General features: G+C 35.7%; 1 protein-coding gene across 7 annotated transcripts in view; it reads left to right on the top strand.

The window, feature by feature from the left end:
- S (EGF receptor activation regulator Star) overlaps nucleotides 1-20,079 on the top strand; it is a 176,029-nt gene that overhangs the window by 41,537 nt on the left and 114,413 nt on the right. For 2 of the 7 annotated variants that reach the window (XM_073971330.1, XM_073971326.1), the window contains exons 1-2: nucleotides 1,592-1,835; nucleotides 13,338-13,365. The exons of 2 other annotated variants lie outside the window; for them this stretch is intronic. The gene's annotated coding sequence lies outside the window, so the exon portion shown is untranslated. Of the gene's footprint in view, nucleotides 1-1,542; nucleotides 1,836-2,996; nucleotides 3,145-13,337; nucleotides 13,366-20,079 lie in introns of those variants that run through there. 3 more of the 7 variants (XM_073971329.1, XM_073971327.1, XM_073971331.1) reach the window with 3 other exon arrangements.

Genomic DNA, 20,079 nt, shown 5'->3' with positions numbered 1-20,079 from the left:
TTTGACTAAGTCCTGTATTATTTTCTCTTTTAACCCAGATATGCCCAACGTCCTATATATAGGACACACAAAATTCTTGCTAATTTGATATGTTATGTTTATCAAAATACCGTTTACTTTGGTGATATACTCAGTACACATCTGTAGCTCTTGGGATATTATGTGATTCCATTATTTTGAGCTATTATTTTTGAGTTTTGAGGTCTAGTTCGTCGAAGTTGCCACCTATCGCTTAGTTTTTACAATGACTTGCGTTATGACCAGGGTTTAAAAGCCAGCATCTAAAAACATAGCATTAGCGGTACACTTCAACTGCTACACAATATTCACACACACGGCTAAATAAGCAACCGAACGCATATTTATTTTTGTACATTTTTGCTTATATCGTTTTTTACGCCTAATCTTTTTTTCGTTAGGCATAATCGACAACCACGCTACATATTTAGCAGTCGGCTGACCATTCGTCGCAGCGAATTAGCCAGAGAGGATGTTTTTTGTCATTAGAGTTGCCAACGCAGTAATAAAAAAGATGTCATTTAATGTCAAAATGCTCCCATCATATGGTAGAACCTAAAAAATACTAATTATTATTGTTTAAAAATAAAAGGAATATATTTTGAATATAATATTTTTGTGAAATTTGTTGCTACACGTTGCCGTTGTTCATTGTTGCTAAACATATTTCGAAGAAATTTTAGCAGGCAAAGCTGCAAATATTCGGTGCTTTTGCTAATATGGCGTTAGCATTTTAAACCCTGGTTATGACCGATTAATTATTGGGTGGTTTTATAACGAAAACATACACGATGTGGAGCCTACTACGAAAAAACGTTAACTAGATGCCGAAAAGGTGTCTTTGGACTATATGTCAAAGGTTTTGTATCCCATAACTCCCAGTTATATGATAAAACCTTGTGTCCAAAAGTGGCAACACAAAGTTGACAACACTTTTTTGCTAAGTTTATCTTTCTGGTCGTCTTTTCCTATGACAAGAAGGTTGTACTAAGCCTAAGATCTATGTTTTTGCTACTTTTTCAACCCCCATTGTTGACAACACTTTGACTAAGTCCTCTATTATTTTCTCTTTTAATTTCCGATGACAATTTCGTTTTTAGAATTGTCAGAAGTTACAACACTTTCACTAGATCTTTCTATCGTTTATTTCCTATGGCAAATTATAAAAGCGCCAAACGATTATAAGGGCTAAAATAAAATTGACTATTTTTCCACAAAGTTGACAACACTTTTACAAAGTCTCTCTTCATGCCTCTATTTTCCTATGGCAAGAATGACAACCTAACAAAACGTGCAAGACCTATATTTCTACTACTTTTTTAATTCCACAAAGTTGACAACACCTTTAATAAGTCTCTCTTTCTGCCTCTATTTTCCAATTGCAAGAATGTAAACCGAATACCTTTTTAATTCCACAAAGTTGACAACACTTTTACTAAGTGCTCTATTCCTCTCTTAGTTGCTGTTTTAATTTTCTACGACAATTTCCTCCTTTTTCTAAATTGTCATCAAAACAAATGACAGTTATACAGAAAGAAAACAACTTGCTTATCGTGGCCAACTTGAAATTAGTAATAATCACACATGTCACAATGGACGACATGGACATTGTAGTCATGTACAAACATACTTAGTTTTAATTGGAACAGATGCTTAATGATGGAAGCGAACGGACAGACAGACAAACACTTGTCTGTCTGATGGCGCGACATGAGGCAAATACCCAAGCAAAACAACATACGGTAGTCAGGTCACCAACAACGGCAGCAGCAGGTAGTGACTGTGGTGTTATTATTTTAATTCCTAACACTTAATGGGTAAGCAAAGAAAGAAAATGTCACAAAATGTCTTAAGGGATATAAAGAGGAAATACACATGGTTGATCCTGTTTGGTTTTGTTTTCTCAACTCTGTAGAGACTAGACTAGGTTAACACTGAAGAAGTGTGTGGTGCGTTCTTTTGGGGAAGGATATCAGATAACAAGTGATCATGTCGGACATTCAGTGTTGCCACAACATATTGGGGTATTTTGGAAATGACATGGCGACTTTGTTGTGAAGTGGGGTCAACATTAAGGGCTGTGATACAATTTTTGAGAACAAAATTCAAAATTACCTACATCTAGAATTCCTATTTCCACTAGAATTCCCTAACTCTGGCAAACCCGCCTGCCTTCCACTAAGTGAGAGAGAGAAAAAGGTGAACAACTCCAAAGAACTCCATACATAAGTATTTTTTTTAATTCATATAATAAGGCCCCATAAAAATAAAATTAAGTATGTGTGAGAAAGAGATGGAGAGAAAGTTAATTTGTTCCTTTTCCTAGGAATTTCAACATCTGTCAGAAACGATTTCAAAAGACATAAGCACTCACATGTGATGCGAGCTGTCATAAAAAAGAGTTCCATATATTGACAAGCCAGGGATGGCAAAGCGTTACCATAACATAACATTAGTGGGATTTTCCGGTTTTCAAAAAAAAAAAAAAAATCAAATTATGGGATCTCAATGGAATCACACACAACAACAAATAAAAAAACCAAAACAAAAGCCACAAAAAGAAATGAAATACAACTTCTTCCCTGTTTTTATTTTTGAGTTGCGCTTTGTAGGCATTTTGCTTTTGTTTCATGTTTCGAAGCAACAGCACTTCAGCCTAATTCACAAAATTTGGTTGATTTTTTTTTTGTTGATTTCCACTCCACTACAAATGTCAGTCAAAAACTGCTGCTGAGTACGTTATTAGAAAAAATGCCCCCTTGAATTGAAATTTGTAATAAAAAAACGGTTTTCTAATGATTCGTTTTTTTTCATTTCTATTGTTTTCTATTTTCTCTAATATTTTGTTTGATGTTAGTGTCGTTTTTAATAATGAATTGTTGATGATTTGTTTTCTTCGTTGAGGAAATTGCTTAAGAACGGATTTCTTTTGTTTTCAATACAACTTTATTTTAAAAGTTTGTCTTTTCGTAGGCATGCAATTTCAAATGAAAGGGGAACGCATTCATTACCAGATGGTGTGTTTGGTGGTCAACTATGGTTTTGCAGGGTTGGGAAGTACATCGTAGACGCCCTTAAGGGAGACGAGCACAATACACATAAACGAATATTTTGAACTTTTGTGAGGTAGGTATCGAAGAAGTTGTCTGGCATAACCCATCAACCTCGCTTATCCGTTTTTTTTCAATTTCTTTCTTTTTTAACCCACTTAGCGCCGAGAATTTTTTTGCGAAAAAACTTTAAATTGTTTATGAAAAATTTTTTTGGAGACTTTTTAAGCATTTTTAAAAACTATAACAAAAATATTCGAAAAACCAGAGTTTTACGTCAATTTTTGCAACCATTTTTTGTGGCGTTTAAACGAGCAGTGGCTTTATCTGGGTTAAAGGAAAACACTGCATAGTAGAGCTGGCAAAAAATCGATGGCACTATCGATAACATCGATTGTTATACCCTCAGCATTTACGCTAACGAGGGTATATGAAGAAAAGACAAAATTTTTTAGTTTTCCATAAAAAAAAAATTAAAAATTTTTTTTTAAGCTACATGAAAGATTTTTGGTACATAGATTGGGGAAAAAAATCCCATTCTTAAATCTGTTCGAGATACTAATTTTGGTTGTTGCGCGCAAAAGTTATGGCGGTTTCAATTCTGATAAAAAGAAAAAAATCTTTAAAAGACCCTAATCATTATATTGAGAAACTCTCTTAATTAGGGGCTCCCTACATACTATATGTTTACTGAGGTCCCATAACTTAAGTGAAAAAGGTGTAAATTTTCGCGGAAATTAGGAAAGCATTCAAAACAATTGGTAGTTTACAACTTGTTCTAATAAAATTCAAGCTGTTTATGCATCTGAAAAATATATAAAAAATATGTACGTAATCTAAACATCGCGTAGATTCAAATGAACCCAAAACTATACAAATCCGTTTAGCGGTTTGCATATTATAGCAAAAAACAAAAAATATATTGAAGAAATTTATAAAATTTTTGTAAGAGAAAATATTTATTAAAATTTATTTTGTGAGTTAGTTGAACAAAATGTAAGAAAAATAGGTCGGAGTTTTTCTTCTATTTTAGTTAAATTCCACGCAATAAATCACATGTTTTATTTTAATCACTTCTCGAAAACACGCTAACATCTAGCAGAAGATATGGATATCTTTCAAATAAATGTTGGGTTCCTTTAAATGGGGTATAATCTTGAAATAAAATTGTATCGGATAATGTTCATTTTGAAATGCGTGTAAATCGCGAAATCCTCAAAATCACTTGATGCGCATGCGGTTTACCAATACAGCGAATTCTTCTCTTTTAATTTGTACACATTTGCCAGGATTTACTTTGGCCGCTAAGATGTAGCATCGTCTGCAGTTTTGTGTGCAACAAACTGTATAACGCTTATATTTTGCACAAAGTGCATACACTTTTTATGCGCATCCGATTTCACTATCAACCGTGAAAAACTACATCGATCTAAACATATTTCAATAAATTCCATCAAGAACCCTGGATGTAGCATCACACAGTATTTTTTGGATAAATCGGATACAGCTCCCATGCCACTAAATTTTTCAAACCGCTGTTTCCGCACAAACGCGAGTGATGACTCACTTTCTTCATTGAAATGGAAACGATCCACATAAAACGCGAATTAGTCAGCGATATTTTGAAAAACATTTTTCGCAAATTTTTCAATTTTTGCAGTAGCCATTTCCGTCGTTCTAGTAGATGGATTTTTACGATCTGTGATTCATATGATCCGGATCGTCGAAAAACTAAAATATCGCGGGGTACCAGCACACTCAAGACGATATTGTAAATAATGTACCCAAAAAATAGGTTTTTTAGAAAAAATATCGCACTAAATTTTGGCCTTTGGCAGTAGATTACTCTGCTGCTGTGTGGGCTACATACTCAATATACATATCAGATTATGCAAAATCGCGAGTTCTTTAATCCTATAATTGGTTTTTCGAAATATCCGAATGCGCGTCCCAGTACCATAAAAAATACAAAAAACACCTGAAATCCGGCTTCAAAATGTCAGCATCCATAAAAGGTGGATGCAGTGGAAATTTTGGAAAGTGATACATTAGAAGTGTAATCTTCATTTTGTATTCTCCTACTTTTACTTTGGACTGATGTCCGTCATTTGAATGGTTTAATCAGAAATCGAATAGCAATGTAAAAAACCTGTTTAGCTACAACGTGTTTTTACCTATGTTTTTTCCTTTACGCGGTCGTAACTACCACGTAAATTAAATTTTTTTGCTAAATTTTTGAGCTTTGTACAAAAACATCTAAAATAATAATCCAGCAATAGTCATAGTTACTGGTAAACTACAATAGTTCGCGTATTATAATAGTGCAAACCTTGGCTTCATGGAAACTAAAAAATTTTGACTTTTCCTCATATACATTTTCATACGGGCAAAGTTAGCCTCCTCGAAATAATGGTTTTAGACCCCAAGTATGTTTGGACGAAATGTGTTTCAGACAATTTAGAGTCGATTTAGCAATGTCCGTCCATCTGTCTGTCTGGCTGGTGCGCACGATAACTCTCAAACGGATAAGCCGATTGGGTCCAAAATTTGGCTTTCGTAATGTTTTGTCCAAACTTAGTTTAAGTTCGAAGATGCTATCGGTCACCTCCTTTCGGTACCTCCCCCACAAAAGTTCGAAAATGTTCGGAAAATTTGTGCGCACGATAGCTCTTGAAGGGAGTAACCGATGTGGTCCATACTTTGTACATCGTGAAATTTCTACCAGACTTAGATCAGGTTTCAATACGGACTCAGTCGGCCCACTCCTTCGGGTACCTCCCACACAAAATTTCGGAAAAGTTCAGTTTAGGACCAGCTCTCGAATCTCTTCGGTTTTCGTTGTAACATCTTGTATTCACCGCCCTCCATACGACGGTACAAGTTTTATCTGGGGCAAGTCCATACTTCCCGAGAAAATAGATTGAAAAATGCAAAAACCTCTATGACACGGTGTGTAGTGGTTGGAGCATGAGATAACTCTCGAAAGCATCTGCCGATTCGGTCCAAAATTTGGCCTTCGTAATATTTTGTCCAAACATAGTTTAAATTTGAAGATAAACCATATAGGTCCACTCCTTCAGGTACCTCCCCCACAAAACTTCAAAAATGTTCGGAAAATTTGTGCCCACGATAACTTTGAAGGGAGTGACCGATGTAATTCATACTTTGCACATCCTAATATATCTTCCAGATATAGATAAGGTTCGAATATGGACTATATATGTCTTCTCCTTCTGGTATCTCTTACACAAAATTTCGGTAAGTTCACTTTAAGATCTGCTCTCGAATCACTTTGACTTTTGCTGAAGCGATTTGCATTCGCTACCTTCATTACGGTAAAAGTTTTTTCAGGGGCAAGTCCATATTTCTTGGGAAAACAGCCCGAAAGGTGTAAAAAATCCCTATGTCACCATATGTGGCGATTTGGTCCAACATTTGGTCTTCGTTATATTATATCCAACCTTAGTTTCATGGGAAATACCGGTCCACAACTTCCGGTACATCTCCCCAATATTTAAAAAAATGCTAGGACGATATCACCTGAATGAGGCAACCAATTTGTTCCAAACTTTGGATCTCGTAATATTTTGTCAAAATTTAGTTTAACTTCCAAAATGGCCCATATCAGTCCTCCCTAAGGATACCTACCCCACAAAAGTTCAACATTTGTGCAGTTAATTCCTAATCCACATTTTTGTCGGCAAGTTCAAATGTCCAAAAAGGGCCACACAATTCTGAAGAGACCTAAAATACATTCGATCTGTCCGTAGGTGAAAGTTTCACTTCACATTGGCTGGGGGATATATGTATCGGCAAAACCGAAGACACTTTTGTACTTGTTATTTAAAAATTCAATATCGATAGTTAGTTTTGCCTATCGATATTATCGGAATAAAAACCCCTAACCTGAAATCCATTGAAATAAATAGAAATTTCGCTGCTTTTCGGTTATGTGTCTGTAAGAAATTAAGTCCGTAGTCACACGTACACATTTTTCGGTAAAATAAAATGTATTTTTTTTACATTTTTTTATAAAATAAAAGCAGCTATTTATTCTCCCTTACATTTCTGTGAACTACTTTTGCATAATTTCAAGAAAATCGTTGACATTTCCGCCATTTTCATCTCCAAATTAATGGCGATGACAACTTAACGATAATATCTATACCAATCGATATTTAAAAACATTATATCGAAAATATCTAATGTTGGCAATATCGATGGTTGGCCAGCTCTATTGCATAGGCATTACAGGGTTGTATTTTTGGCATGCAATTATTTTACCATTAAAAAATAAGTTAACTGTTTGTTGATCTTGTCTCTGTTTTTGATAATTCAATTGATTTGCAGTCATTTACGCAGTTGATTCTTTCACATTATTATGTCACTCACTCTTCGTAGTGTTATTATGCTCACTTAATATGTTTGTTGTGAGAACTAACTGTCCATTTTAGTGTGTGGCAAAAGTCATAGAGTGCGCCAAAATGCGTGTGTTTGTGGGCTTTAATTGAAGTTTGATGATTAATATGCACGTGTAGAACTGCAACAACAACAACATGAATGGCAGCAATACATAAAATAAGCCGACAAAATCATAATGACAGCAACAAAAACAACAATAAACAAATATGTTTTGTTTTATTAACACTAAACAGCAACAACAACAGAAGCAGTGCAGCAGTAGAGAAAAAACCTTTCTCTTAATTTCCGCTTTTATTTTTTTCCTCTTCATAAAGTTTTTTTTTTTATTTTTGTATTTTTGGTTGGTTGTTGCTATGCCCCATGTGTTTTGTTAGCATGTTGCATTACTATGTGATGGCTTGATTGTATTACCTATAATTTGTTGCAACCAGCAGCAGCAGTAACAACAACCATAACAACACCTTAGAACATTGCTGTTTTTTAAGCCACATTTCGTGTTTATTTCAGGTTTAATTTTTGTGGTTCAGTAATTTTCGGTTAGCTGGTTTTTTGGTTTTGTTTTGTTGTTGGTTGATATTTGTGGTGCTTCTCCGGAGTCTCACACCATCTTGTTCTCTCTTTCTATTCCATTACTCAGGACTTGGCTCATCATTTGTGGTTATATTTTTTAATTTGTTACTTGTTTTGTTGTTATTATTTTTACAGATTGTTTTTAAAGATATAATTTTTGCCATAATTTTAATAATTTCCCTTCCTTTTGACTACCAAAGTTGAGACATTTTTGTGGTTAAATCATTTACTTGTGAACAAGAGTGTTAAATGCACTGAGAGGAGGGAGTGCACAATTTTTGCACGAAAAGAGAAGAGGTTGTGATTAAATTGTAACACTAGAACACTGCAGACATTTCTGGTTGTCATTGCTAGAATGTGAAGTTGGGGCACTGATGGGCAAATTTCGAGAGACTCATGTATTTTTTACACTTTTGTGTGTGAGGCAGAGCATTTCTGCCCATCAGTGAGTTGGGGGAGATAACTTTTCTCTAAAATATAACTACCATCCTGGGGGTTTTAGGACAAGGATCAATTTTACGAAATGTGACAAATGAAACATAATTGCATTCCATTGTGTTTTGCAATGAACTAGGAGAACAATAATACAATCACAATAATAAAGTATTGCTGTCACAGTGGCTTCATAAATATGACACATAAAGGAGAGCTTCGTTCTCGCACTTTTTAATAGTAAAACACGTAAAAGACAGAACTGTAAAAATTTTTTTCTCACACAAAAGTTTTTTGAAATAGTTCGGGAACGGAAAAATGGAAAATACGTCAAAAAAAAAAAAAAAAAAAAAACTGGAATAAATGTCAAAGTAGGCGTATCAGCCAATCAGACGCCGGCAACCATGTTACTATTTTTTACACGCTCAAATTTGTCGAGTAAAAAGTTTTTAAAGAGAGTGCCATTCAGCGCCATTTTTGTTCAAAGAGAAGTGAACATTTTACAACTTTTTTGTGTACGGGAACGGTTTTTCGGGTAAAATGTGTAAAAGTCGTAAAAATTGTAAAAACTTTTTAGTTCTGGAACAAAGCTGAGGTTACAGTTTGCAGGGATGGAAATGTTTAAGAATGATAATGAATTTGATGGAGTTTTCTTGCAGTAAATAATTCAAGCGGGAGTTTGTTGAATTGAGGGAAAGTTTTACAATGAAATGGAAACTAAATGTCTGTTCCAGAACCTGCAAGAAGATACTATTTTTTACTACGATAACATTTTTTCTTAATGATATCGAAAAAATGGTGAAAATTAGTAGATTCTTGCAGTTCTAGAACCGACAATAAAAGCAACTGTTGTATTGGAAATTATTTCAATAGAGCTATCTATGTTTAAATTTTAGGTTAATAAAAGCAACATATGGGTATGAGGGGGAACGTTGTGCAGAGATGGGTAGTTTGAATTTGTCCATTACATTTAGTTTATATAATAAAAAAAATAAGAGAAAATAGTTAAATATTAGTTTTATAGGGTATGTGCTCCTAAGTCCGGTATGTAGGGTAAGTGCTCCTAAGTCCGGTAGGAACCAGTAGTCGGCATCTTTTGTATTTGAAAACAAATAACTAAAAATTACTATAACAAAATATGAACATGATTTTAAAAATGCTTTAATAATATTGTCATCTAGCTTTGTGTAAAATTTCATTGAGGTTAGACCATTTATTATATCGGAATTTAATTTTTTTAGTGAGTCTTTTTCACTACAACCGAAAATGCATGTCTCTTAAGAAAAAAAAAAATAGTGGAGACGTCAACATAATAATGTCAGTAATTATATTAAAATGAAAAAATTTTCAATAAAAATGTTGTTGTGATGGTAGATAATATTCAAAAGAGAACATTAGAAATAGAAACTATTAAAAAATTTAGCTGATGCCGACATTAGGGACAACAAAATGTAAAGTTTGCCAGTAGTCGGCATGGGGTGCAAAAATTGCGCTTTGTCAATTAGTTTTAAAATAAAAAATAAATCTAAAAATGTGTTAAATAAACACTTCGAAGTCTAATTAATAAAAAAAACTTCAATAAAAAAGTTTTTATGCTATTTTAGGCTATAATAGGCCTATTTTGAAGTGCTTGCGTTTGTGGCATGCCGACAATTTGGTAATAGTTGCCGACTATACCACCAACTAATTTATTTAAGTAATAAATTTAAAATTTCCTTATTTTATGATGCCAAATTGCTTGGAATATGAAATAATACTGTAGATACTATTGACCTTTCAAATAATTTAGTTTATGTTAAAAACATATCTAAATCGAACAATTTTAAATGAATTCCAAAGGTTAACAAAATCTTTCATTTATTTACTTTTTAAAAGCAATATCGGTTAAAATATGCATTATGTGTGTAAAAGTATGTTTTTATACCCTCAGCATTTATGTTAACGAGGGTATATACACTTTCATACGGGCAAAATGTGTCTCATCGAAATAATGGTTTTAGACCCCAAGTATGTTTGGACGAAATGTGTTTCACGTGTGTGTTGGTACGCACGATAACTCTCGAACGGATCAACCGATTTGGTCCAAAATTTGGCTTTCGTAATATTTTGTCCAAACTTAGTTTAAGTTTGGAGATGGGTTATATCGGTCCACTCCTTCCGATACCTCCCCCTTCGGAAATGTTCGGACAATTTGTGCGCACGATAACTCTTGAAGGAAGTAGCCGATTTGGCCCATATAGACTCAATCGGTCCACTACTTCGGGTACCTCCCACACAAAATTTCGGAAAAGTTCAGTTTAGGACCTGTTCTCGAATCATTTTGATTTTTGTTGTAGCAACTTGTATTCCCTGTCCCGCTCACGACGGTACATGTCTCATTAAGGGCAAGTCCATACTTCCTGAGAAAATAGCCTGAAAGATGCAAAAAAACCCTATGACACCGTGTGTAGTGGTTGGAGCGCAAGACAAATCTCGAATGGATCAACCGATTTGATCCAAATTTTGGGCTTCGTAATATTTTGTCCAAACATAGTTTAAGTTCCATCATAAGCCATATCGGTCCACTCCTTCACGTACCTCCCCCACAAAAGTTCAAAAATGTTCGGAAAAATTGTTCGCACGATAACTCTTGAAGGGAGTGACTGATTTACTTTACACATCCTAATATGTCTACCAGATATATGTCAGGTTCGAATATGGACTATGTTTGTCCACTCCTTTGGGTACCTACCACACAAAATTACAGATAAGTTCACTTTAAGACCTGCTGTCGAATCACATTGATTTTTGTTGAAACAACTTGCATTCGCTGCCTCAATTACGATGGTAAAAGTTTTTTCAGGGACAAATCCATACTTCTTGAGAAAACAGCCCGAAAGGTGTAAAAACCCCTATGGTATCATATCTAGTGGCTGGAGAGCACGATAACTATCGAACTAACCGATTTGTTCTAAAATTTGGCCTTCGTCATATTTTGTCATTGTTTAAGTTCAAAGATAGGCAATACCGGCCCACAACTTCCGGTACTTCCCCCGAATATTTAACAAATGTCACTTAAATGGTATGCACGATATCTCTTGAACAAATTTGGTCCAAACATTGGATCTCCTAATATTTTGTCTAAATTTAGTTTTACTTAGGGAACCTCCTTCACAAAAGTTCAACATTCGTGCTTATGTGCAGTTTAAGGTCTGTTAGAAGATCCTTTGGAAACGTATGCCGATGCTGTTCGTTGTTGCCCTGCTTACAACGGTATTATGTTTTCCGTGGACAAGTCCATGCTTCTTGGCATACCATAATACGATGACCCACTGAAATATAAGTTATGACCCACTGAAATGATCCACTTCCATAATGGACTATGTCGGACCATTCCTTTAAGTACCTCCTCTGCAACACTTTTGAACTTTAATCCTAATCCAAATGTCCAAGAAAGGCCACAAAATAATGAAAATACCATATGTAAATACATTCGATCTGACCGTATATGAAGGTTTCAATTCACATAGGCTGAGGGTATATCTCTGTCGGCAAAGCCGACTGATACTTTTTTACTTGTTGAGTTAACAATCTCCCACAAGTCTCAATCGGGAGCAAAGTTGTGGGTATTGGAAAGGCCAATGGAGAACTTCTGTCGAATTGTTTCGGAATCACTCCTTAACCACTTTCGATACATGATTTGGCTCGTTATCTTCCTGGAAGGTCCATCTAAGTGATATATCTTCTTCACGTTACGATAGTTGACACGATCCATAATTCCATTAATTTTATAAATTGGTTCAATCCCTTGGCCGAGAAAAAAAATTTCAGACCATTTTGTTCCGCCGCCATGTTTTAAGTGTCTTTGCAATATTTAGGATTTGACCGTTTCCCATTTGTTCCACGCCTTTTACCATATGAATACTTTAAACTAAACATAGATTCATTGGAAAACATCACAGTGCTCCATTTTTTACAATCCATTTCAGATGGGTCTTGGCGAATTCCAGTCTGGCTCCTTAATTTTTTGTCGATATGAACGATTTTTTTGCTGGTCGTCGGATGAATAAGCCGGCGTCTACCGTTCTTCTGTGAATCATTCTTTTGCTAATTTTTAAATCTAAGCGATTTTGTATTTGATCAGAGGGTGCTGTAGCATCATTTTTGGATGAATATGAACAATATCGGCTAATGTTTTTGTATAGCCCATTATAGCGGTACCTTCCGATCTTCGGTATTTTTTTCCTACTAAATTAGCTGTCATTTAGGGTTAGGGGTTCCTAGTGGTCACAAAACATTTCCACCAAAAATCGTGGACCTGGGTCCACGTTTGGGAATAGCCCCCATATAACGGTACATCCCGATTTTCAGTATTTTGAGGATTTAAACTGAATTTTCCGAAAATCAATTATTTCCCCTGCAATAATTAATAATTTTGTATCCCCCATGCCTAAAAGATGTGCTTGTGTCATAAAAAAGAAAAATAAAAAACAAATTAATAACTTTGTTTTCTTAAAAAATTCTCATTTTAAAAAAATGTACTGTGGGGTTGCTTTAGTTTTGGTCGACACTGTATATGCAACCAGTCCTAAACAAATATATGTTTCTTCGTGTACAAACGGCATTGTACCATTCTTGCATCCTCATTCCTTAAGCTTCCTTAGGAAATTTCATTTTCTGTTATCATTTACAAAAATATATACCTAAGGCCTTAAAATTTTTTCCACTAATGACTGTGTTTCTAACTAAATTGAAAGTTGCACTTATTTCCAAAACTAATAATAAATTTCTTAATAAAACAAGAAAAATAAGTGTGTTATTTTTAATTGAACACGTTACTAATTTGATTTCTTTATTTACTTTCAGGTTAGTACATTTTTAATCAACAAGCTTGGTGAGTAAAAATGGGGATGAAGACCCTAGGTGTATGATGGTTATGGCTTAAATCGGTAAAATTAACTTTTATCAGTTAAAATGGTCCTTCGAAGTGGTGCTATGACCACGAAAGTGATAAATAATCAAATACTTACTAGAATACTTTTATATGAGTAAAAGTGGTCCTTCGACGTGAATAGTAAATTGATCTTCGTTGATGTTAAAACTACGAGTATATACCCATCGCATGAACCATTAATTTGTAAAATAAAATATTACGATCTAAAACAGTTTTTGCCAAATTAGATAGGGCTGGATCGTCGTATTGAAGCATATTTCTGATCCCGAAAAAGTGTACCTATAAAATAAAATTTCAATCCTCCAAGCTGGAAGAGATTTGAACCAAAATGTGATAACAAAGCATTCAGATCCTTTTTATTGCCAGTTTAAAATATTACGAAGCATTTTTTATATAATTCGGAATATTTACAAGCCTCATTAAGGTATGGAACAACATTTTGCAGAGATGAGTACTCTCAAGATGATTAAGTCCCAGTTAGAGATTTTTTTAATTTTTGTTTGATACATAAGACATACTGGCGATAACAAGGAGTACACATTATTTCGGGGGTAATGTTTTGTATTCAAAACAGAATCGCGTACATGTCAGCTTTTCGTTCTGTTATGATCGTGGGAACTATTTTGAATGTGTTGTTAGTCTAATTTACAAAGCATTTCGACCCTTATTACCTTCTTTATACTATCCTAGAGTACCTTTCCTTCATAACTACCGCTTTTTGTTTCCTTTTTAATGGTTGCAACGGTATTCGTATCAAATTTAAGCACCAATCAAAAACAAAAATGTCAAATGTTTAAATTGAAACGAAAGAAGAAATCAACAAAAAAACTATTTTCGGTGACAGTGTCAAACAAACACTTGGCGAATGATGTTCGTCTAACCAAACACATATGGTTCACATACCTGAATGGATTGCCTGCCATGCCTGGCTTATACAGTAGCCCAGTACTCTATATGTTGATGGTTGGTTCCAATAGACTAGATAACTACCGCAAAAGGGGGAGCAATAAAAACCAACAACAAAATCATGTTAAAGGGAAAATGTTAACTATTCAAGAGCAACAACAACAAATAACAGCAAAAAACGCATTACAATCATGTTCTTTTCCTATGTTTTACAAGTACTTCATAGTGTCATACCCCTAGAGAGGGAGAGAGGAGAGGAGGAGGGGAGATTGGAAACAAGTAAATACAACCAAAGAATGGTTTACTTATACACTTGTGTATTACAGGAACACAATAACAACAAAATAATGATGTTGTTGTTGCTGCTGTTCTTCATGACGATGACGAAGTGCTACTACTTTACCACTGTACTTAGTTTGAAAGTGTGTAATAGGTTTCTGCCACAGTAGAGCCCAGTAGAGAGCGGTCACCTTCTTCCTTCCTCAACGAATGGCGTTTCATTCTTCTTCTTTTTCTTGTTGTTGTTTATTAACTTTACATTTTTACGACCAATGTTATTTTTGTTGGTATTTTTACGGATTCTATGTAAAATGAAAAAAAAAAACTAACTTTACTACAAATATCTGTACAAAGTTATGTAGTTGTTGTTGCTACTTTTGTTGTGGTTGTAAGTTTTGTTTCTTTTTTTCACTACCTTATTCTTTCATTCAAGTTTGTTTTTTTTTCTTCTTTTGTTAGTTTCATGTTATTAATTATGAACAACATGTAAATAAAAATATAATAGAGAGGTTACAATGTCGTTCCAAAATTGATGTTTCTTAATCCCTCTACCTTATGGCTGTCGAGGCTATATACACTTTGTCACGATCTGAAATGTATTCCATTGAAATAATGGTTTAGACCCCACATGTGTTAAGACCAAATACTTACTTACTTAGCTGGCCCATTACAGAACATTTGTTCCATAGGCCGAACTAAGAAAAGATCTCCATTTCTTTCTATTTGTTGCTTCGCATTCTGGAATACCGCGCCTTTTCATCTAATCATCCACTTGTTTGCGCCATCTATTCCTTGGCCTGCCAATTCTGCGTGCACCGCCCAGCGGTCCGTATTTATACGCCTTTTTAGCAGGTTCATCATAGCTCATTCTTATGATATGGCCTAGCCAACGCAATCGCTGCATCTCGATACGTTTAACAATATTCATGTCGTTGTATAGCAGATACAGCCCGTGGTTCATGCGACGTCGATATTCTCCGTCAACGCAGATTGGTCCGTAGATCTTTCGAAGAATTTTTCTCTCAAACACACCAAGCACTGCCATGTCTGCTTGCGCAAGTACCCAGACTTCGGATCCATACATCAGCACGGGTAGTATCAGTGTTTTGTAGAGCGTTATTTTTGTTTGACGAGATGTGGCTTTGTTTTTAAACAGCTTACTTAAACCAAAATAGCATCTGTTGGCCAATACAATTCTTCTTTTTATTTCACAACTGATGTCGTTTGTTGTGTTTACGGAGGTGCCGAGGTAGACGAAGTCTTTTACTACCTCAATATTATAGGAACCAACTTCCACAGTCGGTCCGAGCTCAATGGACGCATTGCGCGTCGACAACATCAACTTGGTCTTCTCACCGTTTACCGCCAGACCCACTTTAGCAGATTCTCCTTCGACCTTCATAAAGGTATCAGTTTCTTCTTTTTCTGATCGGCCCATGATGTCTATATCATCAGCATAAGCAAGTAACATGTGACTATTGGTGTAGATTGTGCCACATCTTTTGACGTTTGCCTCTCGTATAACCTTTTCCAGCAGGATGTTGAAGAGATCACACGAAAGGCTGTCTCCTTGTCTGAAACCTCTTTTGGTACCAAACTCTTCGGAGAGGTTCTTCCCTATTTTAATTGAGGACCTCGTGTCAGTTAAAGTCATTTTACAAAGCCGGATAAGTTTTGCGGGGATACCAAATTCAGACATTGCATGGAATACCTTTGATCGGAGGGGACTGTCGAATGCTGCTTTATAATCGACAAGAAGGTGATATGTGTCGATCTGCATCTCTTGGGTCTTCTCCAGGATTTGCCGCAGGGTAAATATCTGGTCAACTTGCCAGGTCTAAAGCCACATTGATATGGTCCAATTATTTCGTTGATCATTGGCTTTAGTCGTTCGCACAATATCCCTGACACTATCTTATAGGCAATAGGGAGAAGACTTATGCCCCTATAGTTGGAGCATACAGCCTTATCTCCTTTCTTGTAGACGGAACACAGGACGCTCAGGTTCCAATCGTCGGGTACGCGTTCTTCCTGCCAGATGGTGCTAACTAGCTGATGCATACACCTTATCAGCTCGTCGCCTCCGGTTTTAAACAGCTCGGCTGGTAGGCCATCGGCTGCTGCTGCTTTATTATTCTTCAGCCGGTTGATTGCTGTTTTTACCTCATTTTGGCCGGGTGGTATACATTCTATACCATCTTCTGGGATTGGATCTGTGGTATCATCGTCTTCGCTACTATTGGACGCCAGCAGATTGGAGAAATGTTCCTTCCATATCCTGAGCACGCTATCTGTATCTGTTACCAGATTACCTTGCTGGTCTCTGCAGGAGGATGTGCCTGTACCAAAGCCATCTGTTTGATGTTTCACTCTTTGGTAGAATTTTCGGACTTCATTCTGGCTCCGGTACATCTCGATTTTTTCACACTCCCGCTTTTCCATTTCTCTCTTTTTCTTGCGGAAAAGACGTTTCTCTTCTCTCCTTTCCTCTCGATATCTCTCTCGTGCGCTACGCGTTGCTACTGATTGTAAAGTAGCCATATATGCCACATTTTTCTCTTCGGTAGCAGCACGACACTCCTGGTCATACCATGAATTCCTTTGTGGAGGTCTCTGGTATCCAAGTATGGATTTTGCGGCTGTTTGCATGAAGTGGGCAATATTTTGCCATTGTGTTGTTATGTTATCGGGACAAGCAGTGCTCTCATTAAGCAATTGGGCTAGTTGTGTGGAATATTCTGTGGCTATCTGTTGTGTTTGCAGCCTATCGATGTCCAACTTCCGCGTTGTGTCTGTTCGTGCTTTATTTGCAACGTTTAGACGGATACGTACCTTTGCTGCAACAAGGTAGTGGTCCGAATCAATGTTTGCGCTTCGAAACGATCGTACATCCAACACGCTCGATGAATGTCTTCCATCTATCACATTTTAACATTTTACTCAAAAATTAAAAAAAATGTGCAATATAAGCTAATATCCTATGGGCTACGTCGGTGATTGGGTCTATGGTATCTTCGTCGACTGCTCTTTCCATATCCTTAGCACTCTATCTGTATCAGTTACCAGATTACCTTGCTGGTCTTTACAGGAGGATGTACTAGTTCCAAAGCCATCAGTTTGATGTTTCACTCTTTGGTAGAATTTTCGGACTTCATTCTGGTTCCTGTACATCTCGATTTTTTCACACTCCCGCTTTTCCATCTCCCTCTTTTTCCTGGAGATGTTTCCCCTCTCTCCTTTTTCTCTCGATATCTCTCTCGTGCGCTACGCATTGCTACTGATTGTAGAGTTGCCCTATATGTAGCATTTTTCTCTTCGGTAGCAGCACGACACTCCTGATCATACCATGGATTCCTTGGTGGAGGTCTCTGGTATCCAAGTATGGATTTTGCGGCTGTTTGCATGCAGTGGGCAATACTTTGCCATTGCGCTGATATGTTATCGGGACAATGAGTGCTCTCATTAAGCAATTGGGCTAGTTGAGTGGAATATGCGGTGGCTATCTGTTGTGTTTGCAGCCTATCAATGTCCAACTTCCGCGTTGTGTCTGTTCGTGCTTTATTTGCAACGTTTAGACGGATACGTACCTTTGCTGCAATAAGGTAGTGGTCCGAATCAATGTTTGCGCTTCGGAACGATCGTACATCCAACACGCTCATTGAATGTCTTCCATATATCACAACATGGTGCCTTTATGAATATCGAGATGATTAAATCTGGTACTGCTAACTACCATGTTTTTTGCAGCTGCACTCCAGCCAGACAGACAGATGGGCATGGCTAAATCAACTCCAAATTGTGTGAAACGCATTTCGTCCAAACATATTTGGGGTCTAAAACCATTTTTTCGATGAGGCACATTTTGCCCTTTGAAAGTCTATATACCTCGTTAGCATAAATGCTGAGGGTATAAAAATTAGACATCTGTTAATAGGACCTTTAAGTCTACACTTACGTTATATAGGTAGTTTTATATTTTTTATATTTTATATTTTTTATATTTTATAGGTTATATTGTATACATGTCCTAATTGTTCTTTATTCTATTATCCGACTTCCAAAATATCATAAACTTTGCCTCCTCAACTTTGGTCAACAATGTTAAGTAGACGATATAGATAACGTCCCACTTATGAACTCTTTACCTTACAAAAATTTTCAATTTTTCGTAGAATTACAATTTGTTTGCTATTATCTATAAATAATCATGATAACAGCAAAGATAAGATTTTCTACTTCCGTTTCCGCCTCTGCATAAACAATAAATAAAATATTGCAAAAATGCCACTCTCTCGCTTTGATTCAATTTTGGTTAATACCGACCATTAATCATGCCACAAAATTTGCCATTAAATAACTGTTAATGGTGAATCATCGCCGGCTAATATTATTGACAAATTGATTGTTTAAACAATTCATATTTCATATTTGGCTATTAGAAATTTCTAATCTTTGCCATTTCCAATATTTCTTCAATTTTTATTAAAGCCAAAGATGATTTGACGTCAATCTGCAGAGTTTCTTACACACTCTCTTCTTCCTCCCTCACTCCCTCTATAATATATATTTTTTTTAATTATAATGTTTGCTTATTATTCTTTGAAATGTTTATAAACTCAAAATTATCATCGATAATATCGACCCAGAAAAATACAAATTAGACATCCAAAAAAGAAACAACCAACCAAAAATTTAGAAAAATAAATATTAAACAAAATAATAATGGACGAGGAAAGGAAAGGAAAAAGCGAAACACTTGTGTTTTAGGTGGGTGTGAGAGTACTGTTGGTTTTTGCTGTTGATTTTCGATTATTTGTTATTATTTCTGATGTTGTTGTTGTTTTTGTTATTGCTGTTAATATTAATGATATTGTGCGGCGGCATGAAAATCATTAGAACAAGTACACTCTCGGTACAAGACACACACGATATATACAAAAATGCTTCTGGGGAAGTCTGGACTTGTTTCCATGATATTATACAAGAAAATTGTCAAAGTTTTGGAAGGAAAAAAATTATTTTCCCCTATAATTTCATGTATGGATACGAGGAGACCACTACCGCAAATAACATAGCTCGATTCTCAATGATATTGAGAATTCCTTCTTACCGCCATTTCCGAGCTGCAAGTGATAAATATAAGGACATAAGTTGTAGAGAGGATGACACTAAAATACTCAAAATATTAATCAACATTAAGTAAAGCTTATAGTAAGTAAGAGATGATTGACGTCGGTACATCGCAGGGTCGTTGTCATAAATCTTTACGGGTTTCTCACAGCGGAATTTCCTATGTTTGTCAAGGAAGAAGTAGATATGGTGGCTGAGAATTCCTATTACAAGTTTTAAGCCAGATGTTCATTTTTAAACATTTTTAGATTTTATGGCAAAAGACTCTACATAGTGCCTAACTAACCTAACCTGGTAACTGCGTCATTCCCACTACATACATATGTTCCCACAACATCT

This window comes from Musca autumnalis, unplaced genomic scaffold, assembly GCF_047663935.1.
Source record: "Musca autumnalis isolate F117 unplaced genomic scaffold, ASM4766393v1 scaffold_2, whole genome shotgun sequence".
Classification (NCBI taxonomy): Eukaryota; Metazoa; Arthropoda; class Insecta; order Diptera; family Muscidae; genus Musca; species Musca autumnalis.
This window is presented reverse-complemented; position numbering and strand designations above follow the sequence as displayed.